Source organism: Euphorbia lathyris, chromosome 2, assembly GCF_963576675.1.
Source record: "Euphorbia lathyris chromosome 2, ddEupLath1.1, whole genome shotgun sequence".
Classification (NCBI taxonomy): Eukaryota; Viridiplantae; Streptophyta; class Magnoliopsida; order Malpighiales; family Euphorbiaceae; genus Euphorbia; species Euphorbia lathyris.
This window is the reverse complement of record NC_088911.1, coordinates 18,550,859-18,578,651: the sequence shown is the minus strand read 5'-3', so window position 1 is coordinate 18,578,651 and position 27,793 is coordinate 18,550,859. Positions and strand designations below refer to the sequence as shown.

The window sequence follows — 27,793 nt, the reverse complement described above, 5'->3', positions numbered from 1 at the left end:
TAATGATTATTGTAAAATTCAACCCTTCATTGATGGCACCATCAGACATGTATTAGACATATGACGTGTTGTGCAGCTTATAGGCATGCCACTTAACAGCCATGTGATGCAACTTCAATGAGGAGGCTGAATTTCGATAATAACAAATTAGCAAGGCGTATATGTGATCTAATCCAACTTCAGTAGCTAAATTACATAAACGTGTATTGCAATGCCGTGAGAGACAAGTCTCCCAAAATGCAACTAGAAATGAGTTGATGAACATAAAAGTTTTAGTAAAAACTAGATCGATTGAGAGATATCCCACTTGATGGCTATAGTTGCATAAATTATCTCGTAAAACTAGATCGAATCTCTGTTACTTTGGAGCTGCATTAAGGCAATGTGATATAAATAGTTTTTCAAGCTAAGGAGAAACAACTACTTACCATCAGGTGCTTGCGTATTTGTTGCCTTTAAGACATTATGGCGTCGAATTTATCAATTGCAGCCAAAAACACTTTGTCAGCATCAAAAGTCACTTCCTGAAATTCAACAAGTAGAAAGAAATCTAACTTATAATTTATAAATTGAGCACGAAATGATAGAGCAAGTCCCCAATTATACAAGGCTCTTACATCGTTTCCGTCAATTGACAATGCCGGCCTATATTTTCTGCCTGCCTCTAGAAGCTTGTTGTAGATGCCTTTATGGGTCAGCAATATCGTCGATGTCGCTAGATCGCCGGTCTTTAATTTTTCCTACTTTCCTATTTTTATTTTTTGTTGGTCTCCTTAATAGACTCTAAGTCTTTATTTTTATTCCTGCTTTATAGTTTCTATTTCTAGTAGGTTCTATTTCTAATGGGACTCTTATTCTTTATTTTTTTTATTCATGCTTTATAGTTTTCTAATCCTAGCAGGACTCTTATTCTTTATTCTATTCCTATCTCTTGTAGAAGTCTTTTCGCAAATCTTGTACTCTCCTATAAAAGAGGATTTTTATTATGAATAAAGGGACGGAGTTTTACATATCAAAAATTGATACAGGGAGTTTAGCGATCTCTCACAAATCGCTATCGAGTTTTCAAAATAGGTTCCATGAAGAACAGGAGCAACAAGGGAAATTGACGGGTTTGTCGAAGCCCGGCAAAATAGATTTATAGTTTTTTTGTACTGATTTCTCTATTGGACTACAATTTGATTTGTAGTAATAGTAAGACCAGGTCGAATCCCACGAGAACAATTAACCTCTTAATTCAAATGAGCAAATAAAATAAAAAGTGGGGTTTTTGATTTTGATGGATGATTAAATCAAATTAAACAAGTAAAGTAAATTGGAATTCAATAATGAGAAAGCCCGATTCAAGAGATTGGGTTCATTAGGTGTTTGTTGATCCTTGGTTTAAATGATAAACAAATTAAAATTCAAATCTTTGATTAAAGAGTATGAGGATTACCTAATTCACTCTTTCACTTTCTCTTAATTTATCAATTTAAATGAAGCATCTAAATCAACCTAGTTATTAAGAAAAGGGAATTGAAGCATATCCAATTTCTCTCAATAACCACATCAGGATTAAGAAAGTCTATCAAATCAATTCCTATTGAGAGGAACGTCGACAAACAATAGCAATTGACTGAATTTGCTTCCCAATCAATCTCAAGCAAAAACTCAATTACTCAAGATCGATTTTTTCTACTTGTTGTAATTCATTCAAGACAATTACGGATCAAGAATAAATACTTAGCAATAGAAGATTGAATACGATTCAATAATCATAAAAAGAAATGAAGAAGAAAATCAGAACTTGACTTAATACTTGAAGAATTTAATCCATGAAACCTCACAACATTCAGCCTAATGAAATCTCTCTTGAATCAGAAAATGAAACTTAGCTACTCATAATGAAAACAATTCAACAATACAAATGAAAATCTGTAAAACCTAGTTTTCCTCTAAGGAATATTAAGCCTCTATTTATAGGGGGAAAACCCTAAGAAGAAAGACTAAAATATCCTTAAGAGATAAGGAAAGAAACTAAATCTCTAATTAATTAATGATTAAATAGAGATAATAGGAAATATTCAAATCCTAACTAAAATAAAATACAATTAAATAAGATAATATCCCAAAATTAAATCTGAAAATATCTTCTTATCTCTTCCAAATTCGTCCAGCCACGTGCCCACGCCTTAACTGAAGTTGGCTGCTGTTTCTCAATTATAGCTGAGACAGGACATGCCCACGTCTTAACTGAAACTGGTCTCTGATTTGCAAATACTCCAAAATGCTCCAAAAGGCCACTAATTTCCAGATTTTTCACCAAACATCTAAACTTTCTCCCAAAACAAAATATGAGATAAAAACATCAATTGAACACCAAATGTTTCCAAATTACATAGAATAAGATAGAAAGTAACAAGACTAAAATGGTCTTGTCAAACTTCCCCACACTTAAACTATGCTTGTCCTCAAGCATATAAAACTTCCTAAACTCAATTAAGAACTATCTACATGATCTCACTAGTGAGTATGCATCAAGAATTTCCATTAAGAAGAATGACTCATAGGCAAGTAATCTAAGCATTAAGTTTTAAAAGAGAAAAACAAGCATTTAACTTCTTTCAACACTTTCCTTGGAATCAAAGCACACAATTTAACTCTCTCACAAGGGGAATTCACTCTATTCACTCGAAGTGTTTAGGGTAATCAGTAAGCACTCGAATCAAAACATAAACATGTCATTGACATAAGTTTGCTCAAAGATCAAATTGCCACCACTTGGAATGAAAGTATGCAATCAATCAACGGGTCTTTGTTCAAGGTTGTAACGGGGCTTAGGTAAGGATGTGAAGAGAAAGGAAATTTTGGGCGAAAATAAGAATAGTAAGCCAAAGTAAATAACATGAGTCTGCAATTAATGAAAATGACAATTCAGTCCCTTTTTTTCTCCTTTTTTTCCTTTTTTTTATAACAAGACGCAAATAGAATAAGGAGATAGATTTAAGAAATAAGCTACTGATAACAAGTGTTCAAGCATAATGAGGATATTGGAATGGCGTTTGAATGCTTGGCACTTCATATAGGAAGAGTAAAATGAAACAAGTTCTTGTAGGATGAACTTTGTTTATTTATTTATTTATTTATTTTTTGACATAACATTAAAAGAAGGGGGTGGTGAAAAGTTCACCCCACCTACGCTAATAGTTGACTGAAAATATTGATAATTGCAGAGAAAAGATTTGACTTACTAATTCTTTAAAAAAATGGGGTAATTTAGAAGGATAAAAGTGAAAGAGAAAGGGATCAAATAAGGTGTGTTAATGAAAGAAAAAGGCTAGAGGCTCAAAAGGGCTAACTAATGGAAAAGAGTAGGGTAGGCTATTTAAGAATTCAAAATTGGCTATACCTAAATGCCCAAATCACTTTGAAAGCAGACAATCATCTATGTGGTCTTAAAATGCATCAAAGAGCAAAGTCTAGAATGAAAAAGTTATGTTTGATTAAACACACAGCAAGAAATATGGAGAAATAAGTGATGAATTGCTCAAAAAGGCTCAAAAGCTCACATATGTTAAATAGAGTTAAATGTTGCACTTTTTCATCCAATTCCAATGTTAAAATTAGCAAAAATGCCCATTTTTTTTAAAAAACTACTTTGATACTTGCCTTCATCATTCATCAAAACTTAGATTTGAAGAATGCATATCACGTTAAAAATCAATGCAAAATAGTTGTATAAAAGAGAAATGGAGTTCCAAATATTGTTTTAACTTTTTTTTTTGGAAACGTTTAGGCAATTGATATAGATGTTGGTTACAATCACTAATTTCCCTCCCCACACTTAAAATCTACATTGTCCCAATGTATATATGCACAAGCAAACGGCTCAGAAGGATAAAGATAGAGATATAGAAAACGTCCCTTAATTGAGCCGATGCCGATAACAGATCAAAGAGTTGGTGGAGGAGGTGGAGCGCAACCCAAAAAATTACAAAGCTCTTCCACAATGTGAGTTAGTTTCCTGACTTCATCCTTCAGTTCTTGATTTTGAGTCAATAATTTCTGAATATCCGAACTCGAAGACAAAGAAGGCTCACCATCCTCAAAAACATTGTCACTTTCATCTACTCGCTTCCGCTTGGCGATTTTCTTGGGTTCTGATGCTCCTCGGATATATAGCAAAATTAAGGTCAAGTATAAACCTATCGCAACAAGTAATAAAGTGTGCAAGCACAGGTCGAACCCACAAGGAGACAGGATTGCAGAGCCACTAAGTCTAATCAAACGTCCAAATGTCAAGACAAATAGAATTGGGATGGAATTGGCATTAACTAAATATGCAATTGATTAAAAAGAACTGAAAATTAAACAAGGGATAACAATTGGTGAGATTAATGGATGAGAAATCTGGGATTTCGGATCCTTTGGTTGAATCATATATCTAGGTGAGAGTTAAGGGTTGTTAAATCATGTCGGAATATAACGGCAACCATTCTAGAGAAGGTATGAATGTGACCAGTATTCTAAAACCCCTATTCACATGTGTTCGAACAATAGCTTGGTTAGGCAATATGTTCTAAAACATGTAAAGCATTACTAAGTCCTGTTTGGTTGAACTCTAAGCCGTAGCCCGAGTAAGAACCGCACTCCTAGTGTCCTAGTGAGGTCTGACTGTATGGGTTCAGTATAGATTCTCTCCTCTCGGTCTCGAATCTATCTAAAGTTCTATTTCCTTTCGGATCAAGACATTAAGTACAGACAATCAGATTACAGTTGACAATCAAATCATACCCTAACTCTAAACCCAAATATAATCATTCACACCAAATTCTCCTCCATCCCAGATTGGATGGAGATTAGCTCATGGACATGCAAATCAGCATAATCATAATAAAAAAGATAAAATCCATAAATATATTGAAATTCAATAGAAGAGTACAAAGGAGAAGAAAACTAGACTGTCACTCTAGTGATCGTCGATGAATCCTCGGTTGAAAATCAACAGCAATGAAATAAGAACAATTGACAATCCCAAGAGTTAATGGTTGAGCAAGAGCCTAGCTTCTGAAAATGTCTGTTTTAGCTACAGCAATGGCTGCTCAAATAAGTTTCAGAAAAAAAAGAATATCCAAAAAGAGATAACCTAATTCCCTTTTATAGTCACATCAAAAGCTAAAAGGGCAAAAAGGTAAATTACAGGAAAATAACTGGACATTTCCAGGTCTTCATAGGGCCGAATTAACAAAAAGATCCGGATTTGCGCTTTGCTTCGCGTTCTATCTCGCCGAGACAGTGGTTGTCTCGGCGAGACAGTGGCTGTCTCGGCGAGACAGAAGTTGTCTCGGCGAGACAAGACAACATGTGGCCGGCTCCACTTCAGCTCATTTTTCTCTTGGTTGATGCCTGATTGCTTCCTAGAGCTCCGAGGAGGTCCAGAAGGTTCCTGAAAAACACTAATCATGCCATAAGGTAAAGGAAACACAAAACTGACCTAAAACACGAAAACAATAAACAAACACAGTTGAAAATAGCTAAGAATAGTGACTGAAATGTAAATAAACACCTATGAAATATGGAAATATCAACCTCCCCACACTTAGATCTTGATTGTCCTCAAGCAAGAAAGACGGACATTTTAGAAGGAATTAAATCACATAGCCCTCGGACTCTTGACATTTCCGGAATATTTCCAAACAAAACACTTTACTAACTACCCTTGAACCGAAGATGATAGAGGGGTCACCTTGTGAAAACTCATTCTCAAAGGTAATTTCAGTAGCCCAAACTCTAAGAAGATAGATAGAAACTTAATTTGTTTAGCCAAAAATGAACAACCAAATCATTCACCGTGAACCTTCAGATTAAATCCCTAAAGTTGTTAAAAAAAATTAATTAAATTACTTGGTAATGTGAGGGGCCTTTTGTACCGATTGAAACGCATGGGTAACGTACCCCCGGTCATACAACCCGATCACAAAACCAAAGCTCTTGAGGAATTAGATCCCCTCTTCCCGTTTTCTTTCCAATGTGAGGGGCCTTTTGTACCGGTTGAACGCATGGGTGACGTACCCCCGGCCATACAACCCGATCACAAAACCAAGATGCTATGCATACTCATACCAAGAATTTGTTTGTGCAATTGCACTTATTGATTGTAGGCATTGGAGTAGGGTGGGAAGAGGTATTTGGAGATTTAGATTTTTCAGTGCATTGGCAAGCAAATTTGGTTTAAGATTTTATGCATTTAACGTTAAGCGTAACTTGACTACTTCCGGTAACACGACTTCAACTTAGGTTGACATTCAGATTTCACAATTTTGGCTTCTATCATCTTCTTAAAGGTGGACTACTTAAATTGCACTAGGTATCAAAATTAAGTACTGGGGACACGACCTCATCATCAATTATTCAAGGGTAAAATTAAGGTGGCCTGTTTGTGTAATTTTTTCTTTCGATGAAGTTTTCCGGGGGGATATGTAATATAACAACTCTAAAGTATTTCATCCATTTCAGCGAAGAACCAAGACTTACGATTTAAAGGGAGGCTTTGATTGACTCTACAAAATAGACACGATAGACACGGTGACAGCAAATGCACAAATGCAACACACAAACAGTTTAAACAAGACAAGACGACAAGAAAATGACAGACATGTAATTTTCTATCCTAATTTTCCTCTCCCCACACTTAAAGCAAGCATTTACTCCCAAAAATGCAGAAAAGTAAAGCTACAAAATATATAAAAGGGAAAAGAAAATAGGATAGGGACTCCCTCAAGGGTGGCGATCCATCCAGCCGCGCATATCGGACATGAATCCGTTGACGTCCATGCGAAAATCGCGGAATTCATGTGTCAACTCCTCCAAGTTGGCCTCCATGTTGGTCATTCGTTCCTCAAAGCCGCTTTCCGGCTGTCCTTGATATTCATCATCCTCCTCTTCAGAGCCGAGGTCCATTGGCTCAGAGGAACCAGTACCTGCAGATTGAAAATCTCTCCACCACATTCCTGACTTGTGGAGGAGCTCAGCACGCAACAGATAATTCGAATCTAACAGTTTAAAATTCTCAGAATCTTTTAACTTGAAGGTTGCCATGGTTCCCTCACATACCGCTAGGCGGGAGATAATATGGCCAAAAGGGAGGGAAGTTCGCTTTGAAAAGCGAACCCCGGCCATTAAAGTCCAGATAAAGTGGGCCATTCGAGGAGGTTTGTTTTGGGTCATACACCAGAGAAGTAAAAGATCGGCCTCACTAACCTTATCGGCTTCGGGGAGGCCGACGAGGTTAAATGTTATCCATTTATGCATTAAGCGGGTTTGAGGATCGGTGATGTTCTTATTCAACGTTTTGTTTTTCTTAAAATAAAAAATCCCTGAAAGCTCAAACCAGACATCTTTATTGGTGAGATCCTTGTCCCACTCTGTGTAATCACCCTCCTTAAAACCCATGACCTTATTAAACTCTTCCTCATTCCATTTTGACTCGGTATTATCAATTCTATAGTGTAGAGTTTTTACGCCCTCATCGTCAGTGTCGATTCGAAGAGTGGTAAAGAACTCTACAATATAGAACTTGTACAATTTATACCGCCTATCATCTAATTTCCTCCACCCCATCCGGTTTAGGATCTCTTTAATCCCCTCATCCTTACCCGCACTCTTAAGTAGAGGCCAATCAAAATATCGAGGGTGAGCAAGTTTGTAGTCTTTAAATTTTAAGTAAAGCTCCCCCTCATCAACAGATTTAATGGAAAATGGGCAAAGGTACTTACGGGATAACTCCGACGGGTACAGAGTATCTACCTGCTGGGATGAAGCTTGGGGCCTAGGAGGGCGTGGAGGTATCCATCGGGGTCGTCCAGAATCTTCAATCGGCATTTGCTCCTCGACCATTCGATTCTTGCCTTTGGGCCGCATGGTACGGGATGATTCTGCCATGACCTAAGTACACAAAAGGGAAAAAATAGCAAGAAAACACCAAGATAAATAAAAGTGGGTAAGAAATTTAAGAAAAGTTCACAAAGATAAATAAATATCAAGATTGCATCAAAAATAACCAAGCAAAAATAAATTAAAATGAATGAAAGTAAGAAATCTTACAAGAATGGAAGAAATACAAACAAAATTGAAATGAAGAAAATGTGGTGATGGTGGGGGGAGATGAGAGTAGTTGGTTTGAAGAGGAAGAAAGAAGTAGGAGATGAAGATGGAGGGATGGAATGGGGGTGTAGAGAGAGAAAGTAGGGTTTTGGTGAAAAATTTGGGGGAGAAAGTGATGGGGATTCGGCTAGGGTTGAAGAAGGTAGGGTTATGGGGGTATTTATAATGGTGGATTCGGGCTGATGGGCTCTGGATCCGCGATGTGTCTCGGCGAGACACATGATGTCTCGGCGAGACACACTGTGTCTCGACGAGACAAACTGTGTCTCGGCGAGACACAACGTTAAGCTGGCGTGCCTTGCTATTGGCAGGGCTGCCTTGTCTCGGTGAGACAATAGTTGTCTCGGCGAGACAATAGTTGTCTCGGCGAGACACAGCGGAAAAAGAAAGACAACAGTCATAAAAAATTAAGCTAATGAAACTAAGTGCTGAAAAAAAAAATATGTTCAGAATGTAATGTAAAGAGGTTCTAATCTAGGGTGCCTCCCAGGAGCGCTCAATTTTATAGTCTATGGAGCTTATAGACTGTCCTTCTCCCTCAGGACGGGTCATCCAGACGGAGATGTTCGATTACTCGAGGTCCGTCATCATAGCACTTCAACCTCTGACCGTTAACCTGAAACGTCTGATCCTTATCGTCTTTGATTTCAACCATACCAGAAGGGAAAGCTTGTACTACGGAGAATGGTCCGCTCCACCTGGACTTCAGCTTACCAGGCCACAATTTTATCCGAGAATTGAATAACAGAACTTTGTCCATTGGCTCGAAGTTGCGCTTAATGATCTGCTTGTCATGCCACTTCTTCATTCGCTCTTTGTAGATCTTGGCATTCTCATATGCTCCTAGTCGAAATTCCTCCAATTGATCCAACTGCAACAACCGCTGTTCACCTGCAATCTTATTATCAAAGTTTAAAAACCTAGTGGCCCAAAAGGCCTTGTGTTCTAGCTCTACAGGCAAATGGCATGCCTTTCCATACACTAATTTGTAGGGAGACATGCCGATTGGCGTTTTAAACGCGGTTCTGTATGCCCACAAGGCGTCGTCGATTTTTAAAGACCAGTCTTTTCTAGATAGGTTCACTGTTTTTTCTAAGATGCTCTTCAACTCTCTGTTAGTTACTTCTACCTGGCCACTAGTCTGAGGGTGGTAAGGTGTGGCCACCTTATGAGTGACTCCATATTTCTGCAAAAGCTGTGAGAAAAGCTTATTGCAGAAGTGTGAGCCGCCATCACTAATAATGGTGCGAGGGGTGCCGAAACGTGTAAAAATGTTCTTTTGCAAGAACTTAGTCACAACCCTCGCATCATTACTAGGTAAAGCAGCAACTTCCACCCATTTTGACACGTAATCGACTGCCACCAAAATGTACTCATTGTTAAAAGATTTGGGGAAAGGACCCATGAAGTCTATCCCCCAGACATCAAATATCTCACAGACCAAAATAGGACTAAGAGGCATTTCATGTCTTTTTGATATACTTCCAGTTCTCTGGCAATTATCACATGACTTCACAAATCTAGCAGCATCGGCGAAAAGAGTGGGCCAAAAGAGGCCAGATTGTAATACCTTAGCTGCGGTTTTGGTCGGGCCATGATGCCCACCTACCTCTCTGGAATGGCAAAAGACTAGAACTGATTCTACTTCACTTTCGGGGATACAACGCCGAATGATGTTGTCGCCACATACCTTCCATAGGAAAGGATCCTCCCAGTAGTACTGTTTTACCTCATGTAGAAATTTCTTTCTCTACTGATAGCTCAAATCTGGGGGTATGACCTTTCCTGCAATGAAATTAGCATAGTCAGCGAACCAAGATACTGATAAAATTGCCATTAACTTCTCATCAGGGAAGGATTCCTTGATGTCCTCAGAGAGGATCATCTCGTCCTCTTTGTTCTCCAAGCGGGAGAGGTGGTCAGCTACCATATTCTCGACTCCCTTCTTGTCTCTTATTTCTAAATCGAATTCCTGGAGTAGCAGTATCCAACGAATGAGTCTGGGCTTTGCATCCTGTTTAGAGAACAAGTACCTCAAGGCAGAATGGTCAGTATACACAATAATCTTAGAAAGCACAAGATAAGACCTAAACTTGTCTAGGGCAAAAATGATAGCTAGCAATTCTTTCTCTGTGGTAGTGTAATTCACCTGAGCTTCATTTAAAGTCTTACTAGCATAACAAATAGGTTGACAAAATTTATCTTTCTTTTGACCCAAGCATGCACCTACAGCTGTGTCACTTGCATCGCACATTAGCTCAAATGGTCGGTCCCAGTCTGGACTAACCATAATAGGGGCTTTCACCAATTTACTCTTAAGTTCATTGAAATCGTTTAAGCATTCATCGGTGAAAACAAAATCAGCGTCTTTCAAAAGCAGTTGAGTTAAAGGCCTAGCAATTTTTGAAAAATCTTTAACAAATCGCCTATAGAATCCTGCATGCCCTAGGAAACTCCTAACTGCTTTGACATTACAAGGGGGAGGTAATTTATCTATTACTTCGATTTTAGTAGGGTCGACCTCTATCCTCCTTACAGACACTCTATGCCCTAGAACTATGCACTCCTTGACCATAAATTGACATTTCTCCCAGTTAAGAACCAGGCTAGTGTCCTCACAGCGTTGTAACATTAATTTTAGACTATGCAGACAACTCTCAAAAGTGGATCCAAATATGGAGAAGTCGTCCATGAATATTTCCATGAATTGTTCAACCATATCACTAAAAATTGCTGTCATGCATCTTTGGAAGGTGGCTGGTGCGTTGCACAGGCCAAATGGCATTCGTCTATATGCGAAAGTCCCGTAAGGGCATGTAAAAGTGGTCTTTTCCTGATCTTTCAGATCGACCGGTATTTGCATATAGCCCGAATAACCGTCCACAGTGCAATAGAAACACTTACCTGACATTCGCTCTAGCATTTGATCGATGAATGGAAGTGGGAAGTGGTCTTTTCTTGTGGCGTCATTCAGCTTCCTGTAGTCTATGCACATACGCCAATCAGTCACCTTCCTCACAGGGATCAGTTCATTTTTTTCATTTAGCATCACTGTAGTTCCGCCTTTCTTAGGAACCACCTGCACAGGACTAACCCAAGGACTGTCAGAAATGGGAAAAATTATACCTGCATCCAAGAGCTTGATCACCTCAGCCTTCACTACTTCCTTCATTTTAGGGTTCAGTCGTCGCTGCGGTTGAACAGTTGGTTTAATCTCCTCTTCTATGTAAATCCTATGGGTGCATACGGAGGGGTTAATTCCATGTATGTCCGCCATCTGCCAACCAAAAGCGCGTTTATGCGTGCGCAGAACTTCAATCAACTGTTCTTCCATATCCCTGGTCAGCTCAGAAGAAACAATTACAGGCAAAGACGTAGGTGGTTGCAAAAATGCATACTTGAGGTGAACAGGTAATGGTTTAAGGTCAAGGGTCGGCGGTTCCTCAATGGAGGGTTTTGGAAGGGAACCAGAATTACTTACTAACTCCTCAACGTGTCGAATCCAATAACACCTTTCTTCTTCCAACTCACTTAATTCAATAAGTTCGCTTTTGGGAACTGTGATCTCCGCAGGTGCTAGACTTTGTTCCTGATCTTCCTGGAAGACATCTTCAACAATAACATCGTTAGTACAAATAAAATTACAAGAAGAAGTATATACCGGATACTTCATTGATTTCACAACGCTGAATTCCACTTTCTCATCGTGTAGTCGAAGGAACAGCTTCCCTTCTCCCACGTCGATAAGTGTCCTCCCTGTTGCTAGGAACGGTCTTCCCAAAATAATGGGCACCTGATCATCCTCCTCAATGTCTAGAATTACAAAGTCTGCAGGGAAGATGAACTTGCCAACTTTCACGAGTAAGTCCTCGACAATTCCGGTTGGCCTCCGTACTGAGCGATCTTCCAGTTGAATGGTCACTGAAGTTGGACTCGGATCTCCCATCCCCAATTTCCTATATACAGAGAGTGGCATCAAATTAATACTGGCACCCAGATCACAAAGTGCATACTTGAAATGTGTACTACCTATGGTGCAAGGAATGCTGAAACTACCAGGATCCTTAGATTTTTTTGGCAGATTCGTGCTCAGCATAGCAGAGCATTCCTGGCTCAAAATTACAGTCTCATGGTCCCATAACTTCCGTTTTTTTGTGATTAGCTCCTTAAGGAATTTCCCATAAACAGGCATGTTTTCAAGTAGTTCAAGAAAAGGAAGATTAATTTCAATTTTCTTAAACACATTTAAAATTTTTGCATATTCCTTATCTAATTTAGTCTTGCGACTTGGATAGGGTAGGGGTACCTTAGTAGGCTGAACATTTGGGTCCGCAAAAATTTTAGGGTTAGGGTCACTTACCTGAGCTGGATCGGGGGCGGCTGAGGAGATTTTATCGGCGAGATGCGACCCAGAGGGGTTGTCTCACCGAGACGCCTCCAACGGCGGGTTGTCTCGCTGAGACACTGTAGTGTCTCGCCGAGACAACTCGGGTGAGGTCGCATTTTTGTCGACTGAGTCTCCTAAGTCGCTTCTTACCTGATTTCCACTTCTAAGTTGGATGGCATGGACCCTTTCCTTCGGATTTTGCTCACTGTTTGGGGGTAGTTGTCCAACAGGACGTTCAGAGTTATTCCTTGCCATTTGTCCCAACTGCGTCTCTAACTGCTTCGTGTGAGCTTCATTCTGGACCATGCGAGTTTCCATTCCTGAGACTCTCCCATCTATCGCTCCCAACACTTTTATCATGGCATCCACCTTATCTTCCAGGGTGTCTTTCTTCTTTTGGTATTGGTTCTGATTTTGCTGAGGTGGTGCTGAAGAGGTTCCCTGATTGGAATTCTGAAATCCAGGTGGTCCCAAAGCTGCTTGATTGTTGGACCAACTGAACCCCGGGTGATTTTGTCTCCAGGCGGGGTTGTAATTGTTCTGGTAAGGCCCATTATGCTTCATATAATTGACTTGCTCTAGCACTATGGGGCATTCTGTGCTTCTGTGCTCTCCCACGCAGATTTCGCATTTGAAGACTGGCGCGGGCGCTGGTTCGGACTTTTTCATCTCAGCCAAGACAAGATCAAGCTTTTCTGCCAAAGCTGCTACCTGAGATTCTGACTCTGATGTCCCTACCGACTTTGATGACGGGGCCTCCACAGCAAATACACCACGTCTTGGGGTCGGCTTCTCTATCTGCCAGTGCGCACTACGCTCCGCTAGCTCCTTCACAAGGCTATAAGCAACTGCCGCTGTCTTACTGAATAAATTACCACCTGCAGCTGCATCCAAAGAAGCTCTGTTAGCAGAAGAAATACCAGAGTAAAAGAGTTGTACCAAATGGTGCTTTTCAAACCCATGATGCGGGCACTTTCACAGGAGCTTTTGGAATCGTTCCCAAGCCAAGTGTAGATTTTCACTCTCAAACTATTTGAAACAGTTAATATCGCTCTTGAACTGTGCCATCTTGGATGGAGGGAAATACTTGGCCAGAAATTCACTGACTGTGCTATCCCAATCCGCTAGGGATCCTGGTTCCAATGAGGCTAGCCAATCTGCTGCTTCATCCTTCAAAGAAAAACGAAATAATGTCATGTATACATCTTCAGTAGTAACATTATTATATTTGAAAGTGCTGCAATAAAGGGTGAATTTATTCAAGTGGGCATTGGGATCCTCATGGTATTCTCCACCGAATTGTCCCGAATTTTGGATCATTTGGATCATCGCTGGTTTGATCTCAAAAGAAGCTGCTGCAATGGCAGGCTGCACTAAGCTAGAGGTAGCTGTAGGCCTCGTGGCCTTGAGAAGCTCCATGATAGAAGGTGGATTGGCCATCTCTTCCGGTTGAGGGATTTCCTCTTCAGGGGGGATGTCGATTTCTTCCACCCTAACCTACTGTCTGCGTTCTTTCCTTAACCTACGCGTAGTTTTATCAATGTCAGGGTCAAAACGCAAAGGTGAATAACTTCGAGAACGTCGGTGCATAAACTAAAAACAAAACAAAACAAAATAGCGTCAGGATCAAATTTCGATTTTTTTGACTTAATGTGCACTCGCGTGCCTCCCCGGCAATGGCGCCAAAAACTTGATGCTCCTCGGATATATAGCAAAATTAAGGTCAAGTATAAACCTATCGCAACAAGTAATAAAGTGTGCAAGCACAGGTCGAACCCACAGGGAGACAGGATTGCAGAGCCACTAAGTCTAATCAAACGTCCAAATGTCAAGACAAATAAAATTGGGATGGAATTGGCATTAACTAAATATGCAATTGATTAAAAAGAACTGAAAATTAAACAAGGGATAACAATTGGTGAGATTAATGGATGAGAAATCTGGGATTTCGGATCCTTTGGTTGAATCATATATCTAGGTGAGAGTTAAGGGTTGTTAAATCATGTCGGAATATAACGACAACCATTCTAGAGAAGGTATGAATGTGATCAGTATTCTAAAACCCCTATTCACATGTGTTCGAACAATAGCTTGGTTAGGCAATATGTTCTAAAACATGTAAAGCATTACTAAGTCCTGTTTGGTTGAACTCTAAGCCGTAGCCCGAGTAAGAACCGCACTCCTAGTGTCCTAGTGAGGGCTGACTGTATGGGTTCAGTATAGATTCTCTCCTCTCGGTCTCGAATCTATCTAAAGTTCTATTTCCTTTCGGATCAAGACATTAAGTACAGACAATCAGATTACAGTTGACAATCAAATCATACCCTAACTCTAAACCCAAATATAATCATTCACACCAAATTCTCCTCCATCCCAGATTGGATGGAGATTAGCTCATGGACATGCAAATCAGCATAATCATAATAAAAAAGATAAAATCCATAAATATATTGAAATTCAATAGAAGAGTACAAAGGAGAAGAAAACTAGACTGTCACTCTAGTGATCGTCGATGAATCCTCGGTTGAAAATCAACAGCAATGAAATAAGAACAATTGACAATCCCAGGAGTTAATGGTTGAGCAAGAGCCTAGCTTCTGAAAATGTCTGTTTTAGCTACAGCAATGGCTGCTCAAATAAGTTTCAGAAAAAAAAGAATATCCAGAAAGAGATAACCTAATTCCCTTTTATAGTCACACCAAAAGCTAAAAGGGCAAAAAGGTAAATTACAGGAAAATAACTGGACATTTCCAGGTCTTCATAGGGCCAAATTAACAAAAAGAGCCGGATTTGCGCTTTGCTTCGCGTTCTGTCTCGGCGAGACAGTGGTTGTCTCGGCGAGACAGTGGCTGTCTCGGCGAGACAGAAGTTGTCTCGGCGAGACAGTATATGGCCGGCTCCGCTTCAGCTCCATTTTCTCTTGGTTCATGCCTGATTGCTTCCTAGAGCTCCGAGGAGGTCCAGAAGGTTCCTGAAAAACACTAATCATGCCATAAGGTAAAGGAAACACAAAACTGACCTAAAACACGAAAACAATAAACAAACACAGTTGAAAATAGCTAAGAATAGTGACTGAAATGTAAATAAACACCTATGAAATATGGAAATATCAGGTTCCCCATAATCCCCAGATGGGAAGAAAGCAGAAGGTTCCTACGCAGAAGAAACTAAATCCATCCTATACAGACAAGCAACATTAAGAGGTTCCATATCACAAGCTATATGCAAATCATTTTTCTCAAGACTGAACAACTTTAAATTGACGGCCAAGTGAGTGATAATTGAACCAAGGATTAAATTGCGAGAATTAGTTATAGCCGACTGAAATTGGTTAGCTAGCCAACATCCTAAATTAACCTTAATACCTTTTACCATACACCAAATAAAATATAATTCAGTTTTAGAACATAGCTTGAACTATCCTTACGACCTGAAAAATTAAACGCTAACAAGCGATGAACATATCTCTACACAGGTTCAATAAAGTAAGAATCCTTGTTTGTACTTGCCCTATACAAACTCTTATCCGAAGACAATTCTTTCCAAGCATTAATAGGTTCGAAATTTCCAAAATCAACAACTGACTGCTTATATAAATTTCAGTTTTAGCAAATGCTTTGTCAATGAAACCCAAGGCTAAATTGAATTCACTAACTGAATATTTAAATTCATGCCCCAATAATCTAAATTGAATAACCCTAGGACTATCCAAATCAAAATTAGCACGTTTGTCAAACTGAAATGTAGTGTAAAATTCTCTTGTTAACTCGATATAAACAGGACAATTAATTGACAAGTAAATTTTCCAACAACTATCAGCAACCAATTCTTCAAAAGACTCAACCAAGCTAAAATATTGAAGGCTAGACATACTTGCAAGGAAGTATAGTTTTATGTTGAATCAAAGCATATCGATTTCTCCTAGCCTGAGTTGAGAAGGAAAGGTTACCTTCAAGAGCTTTTTCCGAAGGGGGAAGAATAGCCTTACCTTTTTGCATTTTGGATCTGCTAGTAGGAGGAATTTTTGAATCTTTTGCCTTAGTTTTCTGCTTGTGACTGGAAGAAGGGACTGCTCCGATCACGTCCTCAGATGGGTCCTCCGGCGTTGCTGATTTTTATGGCGAAGAGACGAATGGAACATCGACTTTCGTTATTCTAGTGGCACGCTTTCTTCCCATGACTGTAAGGAGGGTACAGAGGGGAAGAGAGGAGAAAGAAAATCGACAGCTAAACCCTTATACTCTGATGATCAGGGATGAAACAAGAACGGCGAAAAAAAGAACCTGTTAGTCGCCGCTCTGCTCGTCGATGTTGCTGCTGCACAAAAAAAAAATCGAAGGAAAAGAAGCAATTTAGGGTAGTTTGAATTTTGGATAAGGTTCAAGTCTTTTTGTTTTATTAATATTAAAATAAAACAATCTTTACCTTGTTATTCCCAATTCATCCACTTCTTCAGCACTCTTCGTAGCATTCATTTTAGCTCACAGGTGTTGATGATCTAGCGTGTTGCCGCTGTCACTTGCATCTGGTTAATATGGCATTGCAGGAATGAAGAAATCTTTAAGGAAGTTTCTCCTTCTATTCAACACTCGAAGATCACCCTCTTTCGAATGATTCGGGAGTCCTTGGCCACTTCTAAAGGTTTTTGCTCTTCTCGGAGAGATGCTGCTATCTTATCCCGCCTTCTGACTTCTCCTAGGCCGCCTCTTGCTCCCAACATTATTCCGGTCCATTGGCTTAAACCTCCTCTGGGCTAGGTTAAAGTCAATGTGGACGGATCTGCTTTTGGCACTCCTGGCGAGGCAGGAGCGGGTGGCATTTTTCGCAACTATCGTGGCTTTCCCAAAGGTTGTTTTGCTTTTTCTACCCCTCCTTTTGCTTATATGGCTGAATTAAGAGCCGCTATTTTTGCAATTGAACTTGCTTGGGAGAAAAATTGGCATCAGCTTTGGGTTGAGTCAGACTCAATGTACGTAGTTAATCTGCTTAGACACCGCTCCATGGATGTTCCTTGGAGTATTCGGCAAGAGTGGTTGCATTGTCTCAGCATTTGCTCTAGGATGAACATTATCTTTTCACACATTTTTAGGGAATGAAATAGAGTTGCTGATGCACTGGTAAAGTTTGGAGTCTCTTCCTCCGTGATCAATTGGCGGCCTTTAGCTCCTGCTTTTTGCCACAGGTTTATCAATGATGATATTTGTAATATTTTCCAATTGCGTTTTTCTTGACTTTCCTATCTTTTCTCCTCCCCCCTTCTTTTGTTTGTTCTTCTTCCTCTTCTCTTGTTCAAACACTCACTTTTCTTTTATTTATATATTATGGGTTTGTCAGTTCTTGGGCCATGGGTGCTCACCCCGCCCAAGTTCTGTCTCGTCCCAATTTCTAATAAAAAAAATATTAAAATAAAAGTAATAATAAAAAGGTAACTATAATGGTTTTTAATAATTTGGATACAAAAGATCCAAACCAGCACACACCATCACGACTTATTTATTATTATTATTTTTTTCCTTTTTATTTTTTTATTTTTTTTCAACCTTTTTTATATATAATTAAGCAAACATCATGATATAAATAAAATAATAAATTAATTAATTAAAGAAAACTATTAAAAATACTAAAAAAACTAATAAAATAAAATAAAATAATAATAAATAAATAATAATAAAAAAATAAAATAAAAAAATGGTAGTGAAAGAAAAAAAAAGAACAGAGACCAATTTTTCTTAAGTCGTGGGCACGTCAATCGTCAATGCACTTATACACTAAAAGCTGTAACCAGTTTTTCATAAGATGTGGGCACGGTTAAAATAAAATTGGTTTCTGCTTCTATTTGACCAAAAGGTTATAATTTGACACGTGGTCACGACTTAAACGAAATTAGCCCCTGAAATTCAAACTAGAAATTAACAATACTAAAAAAAAGTTATTTAATGGGTTGCCTCTCAAGAGCGCAATTATTTAACGTCGCGATGCTCGACGAACTCCTTTTTTTTATTTTTCTCATAATGTGGGATTCCCACACTCATCACCGACGCTCGTTCCTCTTTGAAACCTTCATGGAACACCTTCAAGCGATGTCCATTTACCTTGAAAACTTTATTCGTCTCGAGACTCTTGATCTCAACTGTACCATAAGGAAAAATGTTAATCACAACAAAAGGACGAATCCAACGAGAACGTAACTTACCGGGCATGAGTTCTAATCGAGAACTATATAATAAAACTTTTTGTCCGATTTGAAATTGTTTTCTCAAGATCATACTATCATGAAACAACTTCGTCTTCTCCTTATAAATTCTCAAATTCTCATAAGCTTCCAAATGTAGCTCCTCAAGTTCTTGCATTTACAATTTTCGATTTACGCCAGCTAGCTCCATATCCAAGTTACATCTCCGTATTGCCCAGAATGCTTTGTACTCAATTTCCACTGGTAAATGGCAAGGTTTCCCGAACACTAACCTGTAGGGAGACATCCCTATTGGTGTTTTGTACGCGGTCCGGTAAGCCCAAAGTGCATCTTCGAGGCGCAAACTCCAATCTTTTCGTCCCGGATTGACCGTTTTCTCTAAGATAGATTTGATCTCTCGACTTGATACTTCAGCTTGCCCATTTGTTTGGGGATGATAGGCAATGGATGTTCTGTGATTCACTCCGTACTTTTTCAATAAGACCTCAACTGAGCGATTGCAAAAGTGACTCCCTTGATCGCTTATGATGGCTTTCGGAACTCCAAATCTACTGGAAATGTTAGACTTGATAAAACCTATAACAGCTTTAGAATCGTCAGTTTTGGTGGCTTTAGCTTCCACCCACTTTGATACATAATCGACAGCTAAAAGTATATAAACATACCCACAAGATGACGGAAAAGGACCCATGAAATCGATGCCCCATACATCAAAAATATCACAAACAAGTATAAGTGTTTGAGGCATTTCATTACGATTAGAAATATTTCCGGTCATTTGGCATCGTTCACAACTTTTGCAGAACATGTATGCATCTCTAAACAATGTTTCCCAATACAAACCACAATCCAAAACTTTCCTAGCTGTTCTTTTGGGTCCAAAATGACCACCACATGCAAGATAATGACAGAAATTTAAAATTGATGCATGTTCATTTTCAGGTACACAACGTCTAATTACTTGATCCGAACAAAATTTCCACAAATATGGTTCATCCCACACATAATATATTGCCTCTCTTTTAATCTTTTCTTTCCTAGAACGACTCATATCAGTTGGAAACTATCTAATAACCAAATAATTAACTATATCAGCATACCATGGAAGCAAACCTTGCACTTCGAATAATTGTTCATCAGGAAAGTGCTCGGAGAGAGGGAGAGGTTCTTCTTCTTGGATAATTCTACTCAAATGATCAGCTACTGAATTTTCAGATCCCTTTCGATCCTTAATCTCCAAATCGAACTCCTGAAGTAGGAGAATCCATCTTATCAACCTTGGTTTAGACTCCTTCTTTGCCAAAAGATATTTCAATGCTGCATGATCAGAAAACACAATTACTTTAGAACCCAACACATATGATCTAAATTTATCTAAAGCAAAAACAATAGCCAAAAGCTCTTTTTCTGTTGTAGAGTAATTTCGTGGTGCATCGTTCAAAGTCCTTGAGGCATAATAGATGACATGGTTCTTCTTATCAATTCGTTGGCCCAAAACAGCTCCGACTGCATAGTTGCTTGCATCACATATGATTTTGAATGGTTCATCCCACTTTGGTGGTTTAATGATGGGAGCAGTTGTTAGCAATGACTTCAACTTATCAAAGGCTTCCTTGCACTCTTCTCCAAACTCAAACTTCACGTCTTGCTTCATCAAGTTAGACAAAGGTTGGGCTATCTTCGAAAAGTCTTTTATAAACTTTCGATGAAAACCTGCATGTCCAAGGAAAGAACGTACTTCCCTAACATTTGTAAGGAAAGGTAAGCTAACAATTAAATCAATTTTAGCTTTGTCAACTTCAATTCCCTTAGACGAAATCACATGCCCCAAAACGATTCCTTGATTGACCATAAAATGACATTTCTCATAATTAAGCACTAAATTAGATTCAATGCATCGTTTCAGTATTTTAGTCAAATGGTTTAAACAACTATCAAAAGACCCATAAACAGTAAAATCTTCCATGAACACTTCAATGCATTTTTCAATATATTCAGAAAATATACTCATCATACAACGTTGAAATGTTCCCAGAGCATTGCAAAGTCCAAATGGCATCCTTCGATAGGCAAATGTTCCAAATGGGCATGTAAACGTCGTCTTCTCTTGGTCTTCTTTGGCAATAACGATTTGGTACTAACCTGAAAAACCATCAAGAAAACAAAAGAATAAGTTTCCAGCCAACCTTTCCAACATTTAGAAAAACAAAATTTTCTCTGATTTCTTCAAAATTTCCTAAAGACGCTGAACAAACACTCCTTTGTTTTGTTTCTTTTCTTAACCTCCGTATTTCTTTTTCTATTTCAAAAATAAATATTCGTTCACTTCCACGAGAGGTGCGGGTCATAAAAGGTATCAAAAGCAAAGGAAAATGAATCAAGAAACTAAATTGTTCCCCAGCAACGGCGCCAAATTTTGACGGGTTTGTCGAAGCCCGGCAAAAATTATAATTTTTTTTTGTAATGATATCTCTATTGGACTACAATTTGATTTGTAGTAATAGTAAGACAAGGTCGAATCCCAAGAGAACAATTCACCTCTTAATTCAAATGAGCAAATAAAATAAAAAGGGGGGTTTTGATTTTGATGGATGATTAAATCAAATTAAACAAGTAAAGTAAATTGGAATTCAATAATGAGAAAGCCCGATTCACGAGATTGGTTTCATTAGGTGTTTGTTGATCCTTGGTTTAAATGATAAACAAATTAAAATTCAAATCTTTGATTAAAGAGTATGAGGATTACCTAATTCACTCTTTCACTTTCCCTTAATTTATCAATTTAAATGAAGCATCTAAATCAACCTAGTTATTAAGAAAAGGGAATGAAGCATATCCAATTTCTCAATAACCGCATTAGGATTAAGAAAGTCTATCAAATCAATTCCTATTGAGAGGAACGTCGACAAACAATAGCAATTGACTGAATTTGCTTCCCAATCAATCTCAAGCAAAAACTCAATTACTCAATATCGATTTTTGCTACTTGTTGTAATTCATTCAAGACAATTACGGATCAAGAATAAATAATTAGCAATAGAAGATTGAATACGATTCAATAATCATAAAAAGAAATGAAGAAGAAAATCAGAACTTGAATTAATACTTGAAGAATTTAATCCATGAAACCTCACAACATTCAGCTTAATGAAATCCCTCTTGAATCAGAAAATGAAACTTAGCTACTCATAATGAAAACAATTCAACAATACAAATGAAAATCTGTAAAACCTAGTTTTCCTCTAAGGAATATTAAGCCTCTATTTATAGGGGGGAAAACCTAAGAAGAAAGACTAAAATATCCTTAAGAGATAAGGAAAGAAACTAAATCTCTAATTAATTAATGATTAAATAGAGATAATAGGAAATATTCAAATCCTAACTAAAATAAAATACAATTAAATAAGATAATATCCCAAAATCAAATCTAAAAATATCTTCTTATCTCTTCCAAATTCGTCCAGCCACGTGCCCACACCTTAACTGAAGTTGGCTGCTGTTTCTCAATTACAACTGAGACAGGACGTGCCCACGTCTTAACTGAAACTGGTCTCTGATTTGCAAATACTCCAAAATGCTCCAAAAGGCCACTAATTTCCAGATTTTTCACCAAACATCTAAACTTTCTCACAAAACAAAATATGAGATAAAAACATCAATTGAACACCAAATGTTTCCAAATTACATAGAATAAGATAGAAAGTAACAAGACTAAAATGGTCTTGTCAGAAATCGAAGGAATTTTTCGGTGAACAGACCTGTGACGAGATCCTATTCACGGGCACGTAAAAAATTGGTATCAGAGCCGCTCGTCATGGGTGACATGGAACAATTGACAAGCCGAATTATGGACCTGGAGCATACTTTTGCGACTTTCACCATATCTCACAGCGAGATGAAAGACGACGTCAAAGAATTACGGCACCTTATGCAATCATATCTTAAAGATCAAAGCAACAAGAATGAAGGAGGGAGGAACAAAAACAGATCATATGCTGACTCGGCAAATTCCTCGGGGGAGAATTCAAACCGTGTAAACGGTGCACCGCTCATCCCTAAATTCAGCCGTTTGGATTTCCCTTCCTATAATGGGATCGGCGATCCGCTAGGATGGTTATACCGGTGTGAACAATTTTTTGTCAACCAGCGAACCGTAGAAAAAGATAAGGTGGTACTAGTCGCATTTCACATGACTGAAGAAGCACAACTCTGGTTTTACAGATTGGAGCAGGAAGAACCGGAACTGGGATGGAGCCAATTCAAAACCTACTGCCTCCTTAGGTTTGGTCCTCCTCTCACTAGCAATCTCTTGGGTGAATTAATTAATCTAAAGTAAACAAGCACGGTAGAGGAATACCAACGTCAGTCCCAGACCCTTTTAGTAAGGGCCACTTCGGTTTGTTTAGATCAACAAGTTGATATGTTCACGACAGGTTTAATAGAGACTCTACGGGTGGACGTAGAGATGCAGAATCCCCTTAATTTAGTTACTGCAATGAATTTGGCAAGGGCTTTTGAACGGAAGATGCAGCTTAATCAGGGAAATTTCAGCGTGGGGCGCCCTGTGCCATCGTGGACAGCTCCAAAACCTTCAACAATTAACACTTTTAACACCCAAAAACCTAGAATGGGCAGCACTTTGAGACCCGCAACTAGTATGGTAAGCAGCGCTAGCACGCCACCAATCAAACGGTTAGGGAGAGCTGAGATGGCGGAAAGAAGAGCAAAAGGTCAATGCTTCAATTGTGATGATTTGTACTCTGTTGGGCATAAGTGTAAAAGGTTGTTCTGTCTTCTAATGGATGATCTGGAGCATGAGGAAGAGACTGAAGGTTCCTATGAACCAGAAATTTCTCTTCATGCAATCACAAGCATTAGAAATTCTCAAACTATGCAATTACAGGCACACGTAGCGGGGCGACCAATGCTGATATTGGTTGATTCAGGAAGTACTCACGATTTTTTTAGCAAGCAAGCTGCTCTCCACCTGAAACTACCTATGACAGTCAAGCCGGGATTACAAGTGACAGTTGCTAATGGCGAAAAGGTACACAGCCCTGGGATTTGCACCGAGATTCCAGTTCAGGTTAATTCTGAGACTTTTCCTGTTGATTTGTTTGTATTATCACTAGACGGTTTCGATATGGTATTGGGGGTTAAATGGCTGCGTACCCTAGGCCCGATCGTATAGGATTTTGAGTCCCTAACAATGACTTTCCAATTGAATGGGAAGCAAGTCATATGGCAGAGAGTAACCATCCAAACAGAAAAGTTAGGACTCCACTTAGTGCAAGGCTCGACTTCTGTGGATAAGCTATTAGCTGAATTTTCTGATGTATTTCACGAACCAAAGGGGCCTCCACTGGTTCGAGACTGTGACCACCAAACCACCTTAGTGCAAGGAACTGAACCTATTATGGTACATCCATACCGGTACCCTCATGTGCAAAAAAATGAGATTGAAAAACAATGTAACAAGATGATGGAGCAGGGAATTATTCGACCCAGTCACTCTCCCTTTTCTTCTCCAGTTTTATTGGTACCTAAACAGGATGGGGCGTGGAGATTATGCATCGATTATCGAGAACTTAACAGCAATATGGTTAAGGATAAATTTCCTATACCAGTGGTGGACGAACTGCTTGACGAGCTTCATAGGGCTCAATACTTCTCTAAATTAGACCTTCGGTCGGGATTTTTCCAAGTCCGCATGAAACCAAACAGCATTGAGAAGACGACCTTTCGAACCCATCACGGGCATTTCGAGTTTCTAGTTATGCCATTCGGTCTCACCAATGCCCCCTCAACCTTCCAATCACTAATGAATGAGGTATTCAAGTCCTATCTCCGTAAGTTTGTTTTGGTGTTTTTTGATGATATTTTGGTGTATAGTGAAACATGGGTAGAACATGTGCATCATCTTAGAATTGTAATGGAACTTCTCTGCCAACATAAACTTTTCCTTAAACGCTCCAAATGTTCTTTTGGTGAAAAGCAAGTCACTTATCTTGGCCATATCATATCCGGGAAGGGGGTATCAGTCGATAATTCAAAAATTCAAGTTGTCCAAGATTGGCCAATTCCGCAAACTCCAAAAGCTCTACAAGGGTTTCTTGGATTAATAGGTTACTATCGAAAGTTCGTGAGGAACTATGGTGTTATAGCGGCTCCATTGACTGCCTTATTGAGGAAAAATGCCTTCCGTTGGAATCCCGTGGCAGAATCTGCCTTTGTAAAATTGAAAGATGCCCTTTCAACGACACCGGTTTTGGGGCTGCCCAACTTTCAGCTTGAATTTATCGTCGAATGTGATGCCTCGAGTTTTGGAATTGGCGCCGTTCTGCAACAACAGGGCCATCTGATTGCTTTCTTTAGCTGAAAATTAGCTGACCGACATTTGAAATTACCGGCCTATGAGCGAGAACTGATTGGGCTTGCTAGTGCTATTCAACATTGGAGACCCTATTTGTTGGGTAGGTCATTTGTTGCCAAAACAGACCATTATAGCCTTAAATATCTTTTGGAGCAGCGACTTGTCACTCCGCCACAACAACATTGGGTAAGGAAGCTTTTGGGTTACGATTTTTAGGTAAATTATCGAGCAGGGTTGTTGAACCGAGCCGCTGATGCGCTGTCCCGAAGAGAAGAAGAAACTCTTCTCCTTCGTGGTATTTCATATCCTCGAATCAGTTTGCTTGAGGATGTCAAACAAATGGTAAGGGAATCATCTAAGCTGCAGGAACTTGTGAGCAAAATTCAAGATGGGGTTATGGACTCAGCTTGGGCTTACACAGACGGCTTAGTGCTGTACAAAGACCGCATTTATTTTCTAACTGATTCCACCATGATTTCATCCATTTTGGCGAGAATTCATAATTCAACTCACGAAAGCATTCAAAAGACGCTCCACCGAGTAGGTGCTGATTTTTATTGGCAAGGAATCAAAAAGTCAGTCCGGGAATTCATTCAGAATTGCATTGTGTGTCAACAGAATAAATGGGAGAATTTACAACCGGCTGGTCTCCTTCAGCCCCTTCCTATACCAACACAAGTTTGGGCTGATATTTTAATGGACTTCATTGACGGACTTCCTAAAGTGGGAGGCAAATCTGTTCTTTTTGTCATTGTGGACATCGAAATATGCACACTTCATACCTCTCTCACTCCCTTACAATGCAACAACAGTTGCCCATATCTTTTTCTCTCACATCTTCAAGCTCTACGGCTTACCTGAGACAATTGTTAGTGATCGGGATCCCATTTTTACTAGTGCCTTCTGGAAAGAGTTATTTCGACTGTGTGGCACTACCTTGGCTCTCTCCCCTGCTTATCACCCCCAAACCGATGGACAGATCGAAGTCGTTAATCATACCATCGAGATGTACCTTTGCTGTTTTGTAGGGGACCAGCCAAGAAAATGGATCGATTGGTTACCTTGGGCCGAATATTGTTACAATACTGCTTATCATTCTTCATTGGGTATGACGCCCTTTTGGGTCCTCTATGGTCGTGACCCCCCTCATTTGCTATCTTATGAACCAGGCTCATTTCGTATTGAGGAAGTCGATCGCTCCTTATTAGAGAGGGATACTCTTTTGGATGAAGTGCATACTCGATTACAACAAGCACAACTTTGGATGAAGCACAATTATGACCAACGCCATCGGGAGGTGAATTTTGAACCTGGACAGTTGGTGTGGTTGAAGCTCCAGCCTTATCGTCAACGCTCTATGGGAAAACGACTTGTTCCTAAGTTAGCTCCAAAGTTTTATGGTCCTTATAAGGTTTTACAACGTGTAGGATCCGTAGCCTACAAGTTGGAACTTCCTGAGAGCAGTAGAATTCATGATGTCTTTCATATTTCCCTGCTTAAAAAGTTCACTGGAACTCCTCCAACCAGTACCCCTGCTTTGCCTCTTTTAAAGCATGGTTGAGTTATTCCACATCCTGCATTTGTGATTCGTTCGCGTGTTAATCGCGGCGTGGTTGAAGTTCTAGTAGAGTGGGCTGGTTCGCCGTTACATGATGCAACTTGGGTTCCAATAACCGAGTTTCATGAGTCTTATCCTGAATTCGAGCTTAAGGACAAGCTCTTTGTGCAGGAGGGGAGTAATGTTGTAGACGCCTTTGTGGGTCAGCAATATCGTCGATGTCGCTAGATCGCCGGTCTTTAATTTTTCCTACTTTCCTATTTTTATTTTTTACCGGTCTCCTATTTCCAGTAGGACTCTTAGTCTTTATTTTTATTCCTGCTTTATAGTTTCTATTTCTAGTGGGTTCTATTTCTAGTGGGACTCTTATTCTTTATTTTTTATTCCTGTTTTATAGTCTTCTAATCCTAGTAGACTCTTATTCTTTATTCTATTTCTATCCCCTGTAGAAGTCTTTTCGCAAATCTTGTACTCTCCTATAAAAGAGGATTTTTATTATGAGTAAAGGGACGAAATTTTACATATCAAAAATTGATACAGGGAGTTTAGCAATCTCTCACAAATGGCTATCGAGTTTTCAAAATAGGTTCCACGAAGAACAGGAGCAACAAGGGAAATCGAAGGAATTTTTCGGTGAATAGACCTATGACGAGATCCTATTCGCGGGCACGTAACAAAGCTCTTCACATTCTTCACACACACTAGTAAGAGCAGATGCAACTTTGTCTACGATTTTGAACCTTCAACCGGATTGTCAACTGATAATCCATCCTTGAGAGGCGAGTTCTCAGTTCCCGACTGATCTTCAGTTTTAATTCTCCATGGTTACGGCTTTTGAAAGTAACTTGGCTGACTTGTAGAGTATGATCTCCACATGTTCTTCATCGTGTTTATACAATCTTTAGCTTGGTTCAGAAGGTTGTTAGATTCTGTAAGATATCTATGAAACACCAGATCGTCTGAAACCATTGACAAAGAAGGGGAGACAACATCAGTCTCCATCATAGACTCGTGATCAGTCAAACAAGAATCATCATACAGCCCCTCTGCTTCGGCTTGAGATCTATACATTTAATCTTCGTTAATCTTCCTACTCTGAGAAGACCTGCACACTTCACTAGATTGCATCTTCTGCAT

The 27,793-nt window shown here is 39.2% G+C and overlaps 1 pseudogene; it reads right to left on the bottom strand.

Annotated features, from left to right (window-relative positions):
• Positions 1 to 455: 455 nt before the first annotated feature.
• Positions 456 to 27,793, bottom strand: LOC136216707 (uncharacterized; annotated as a pseudogene).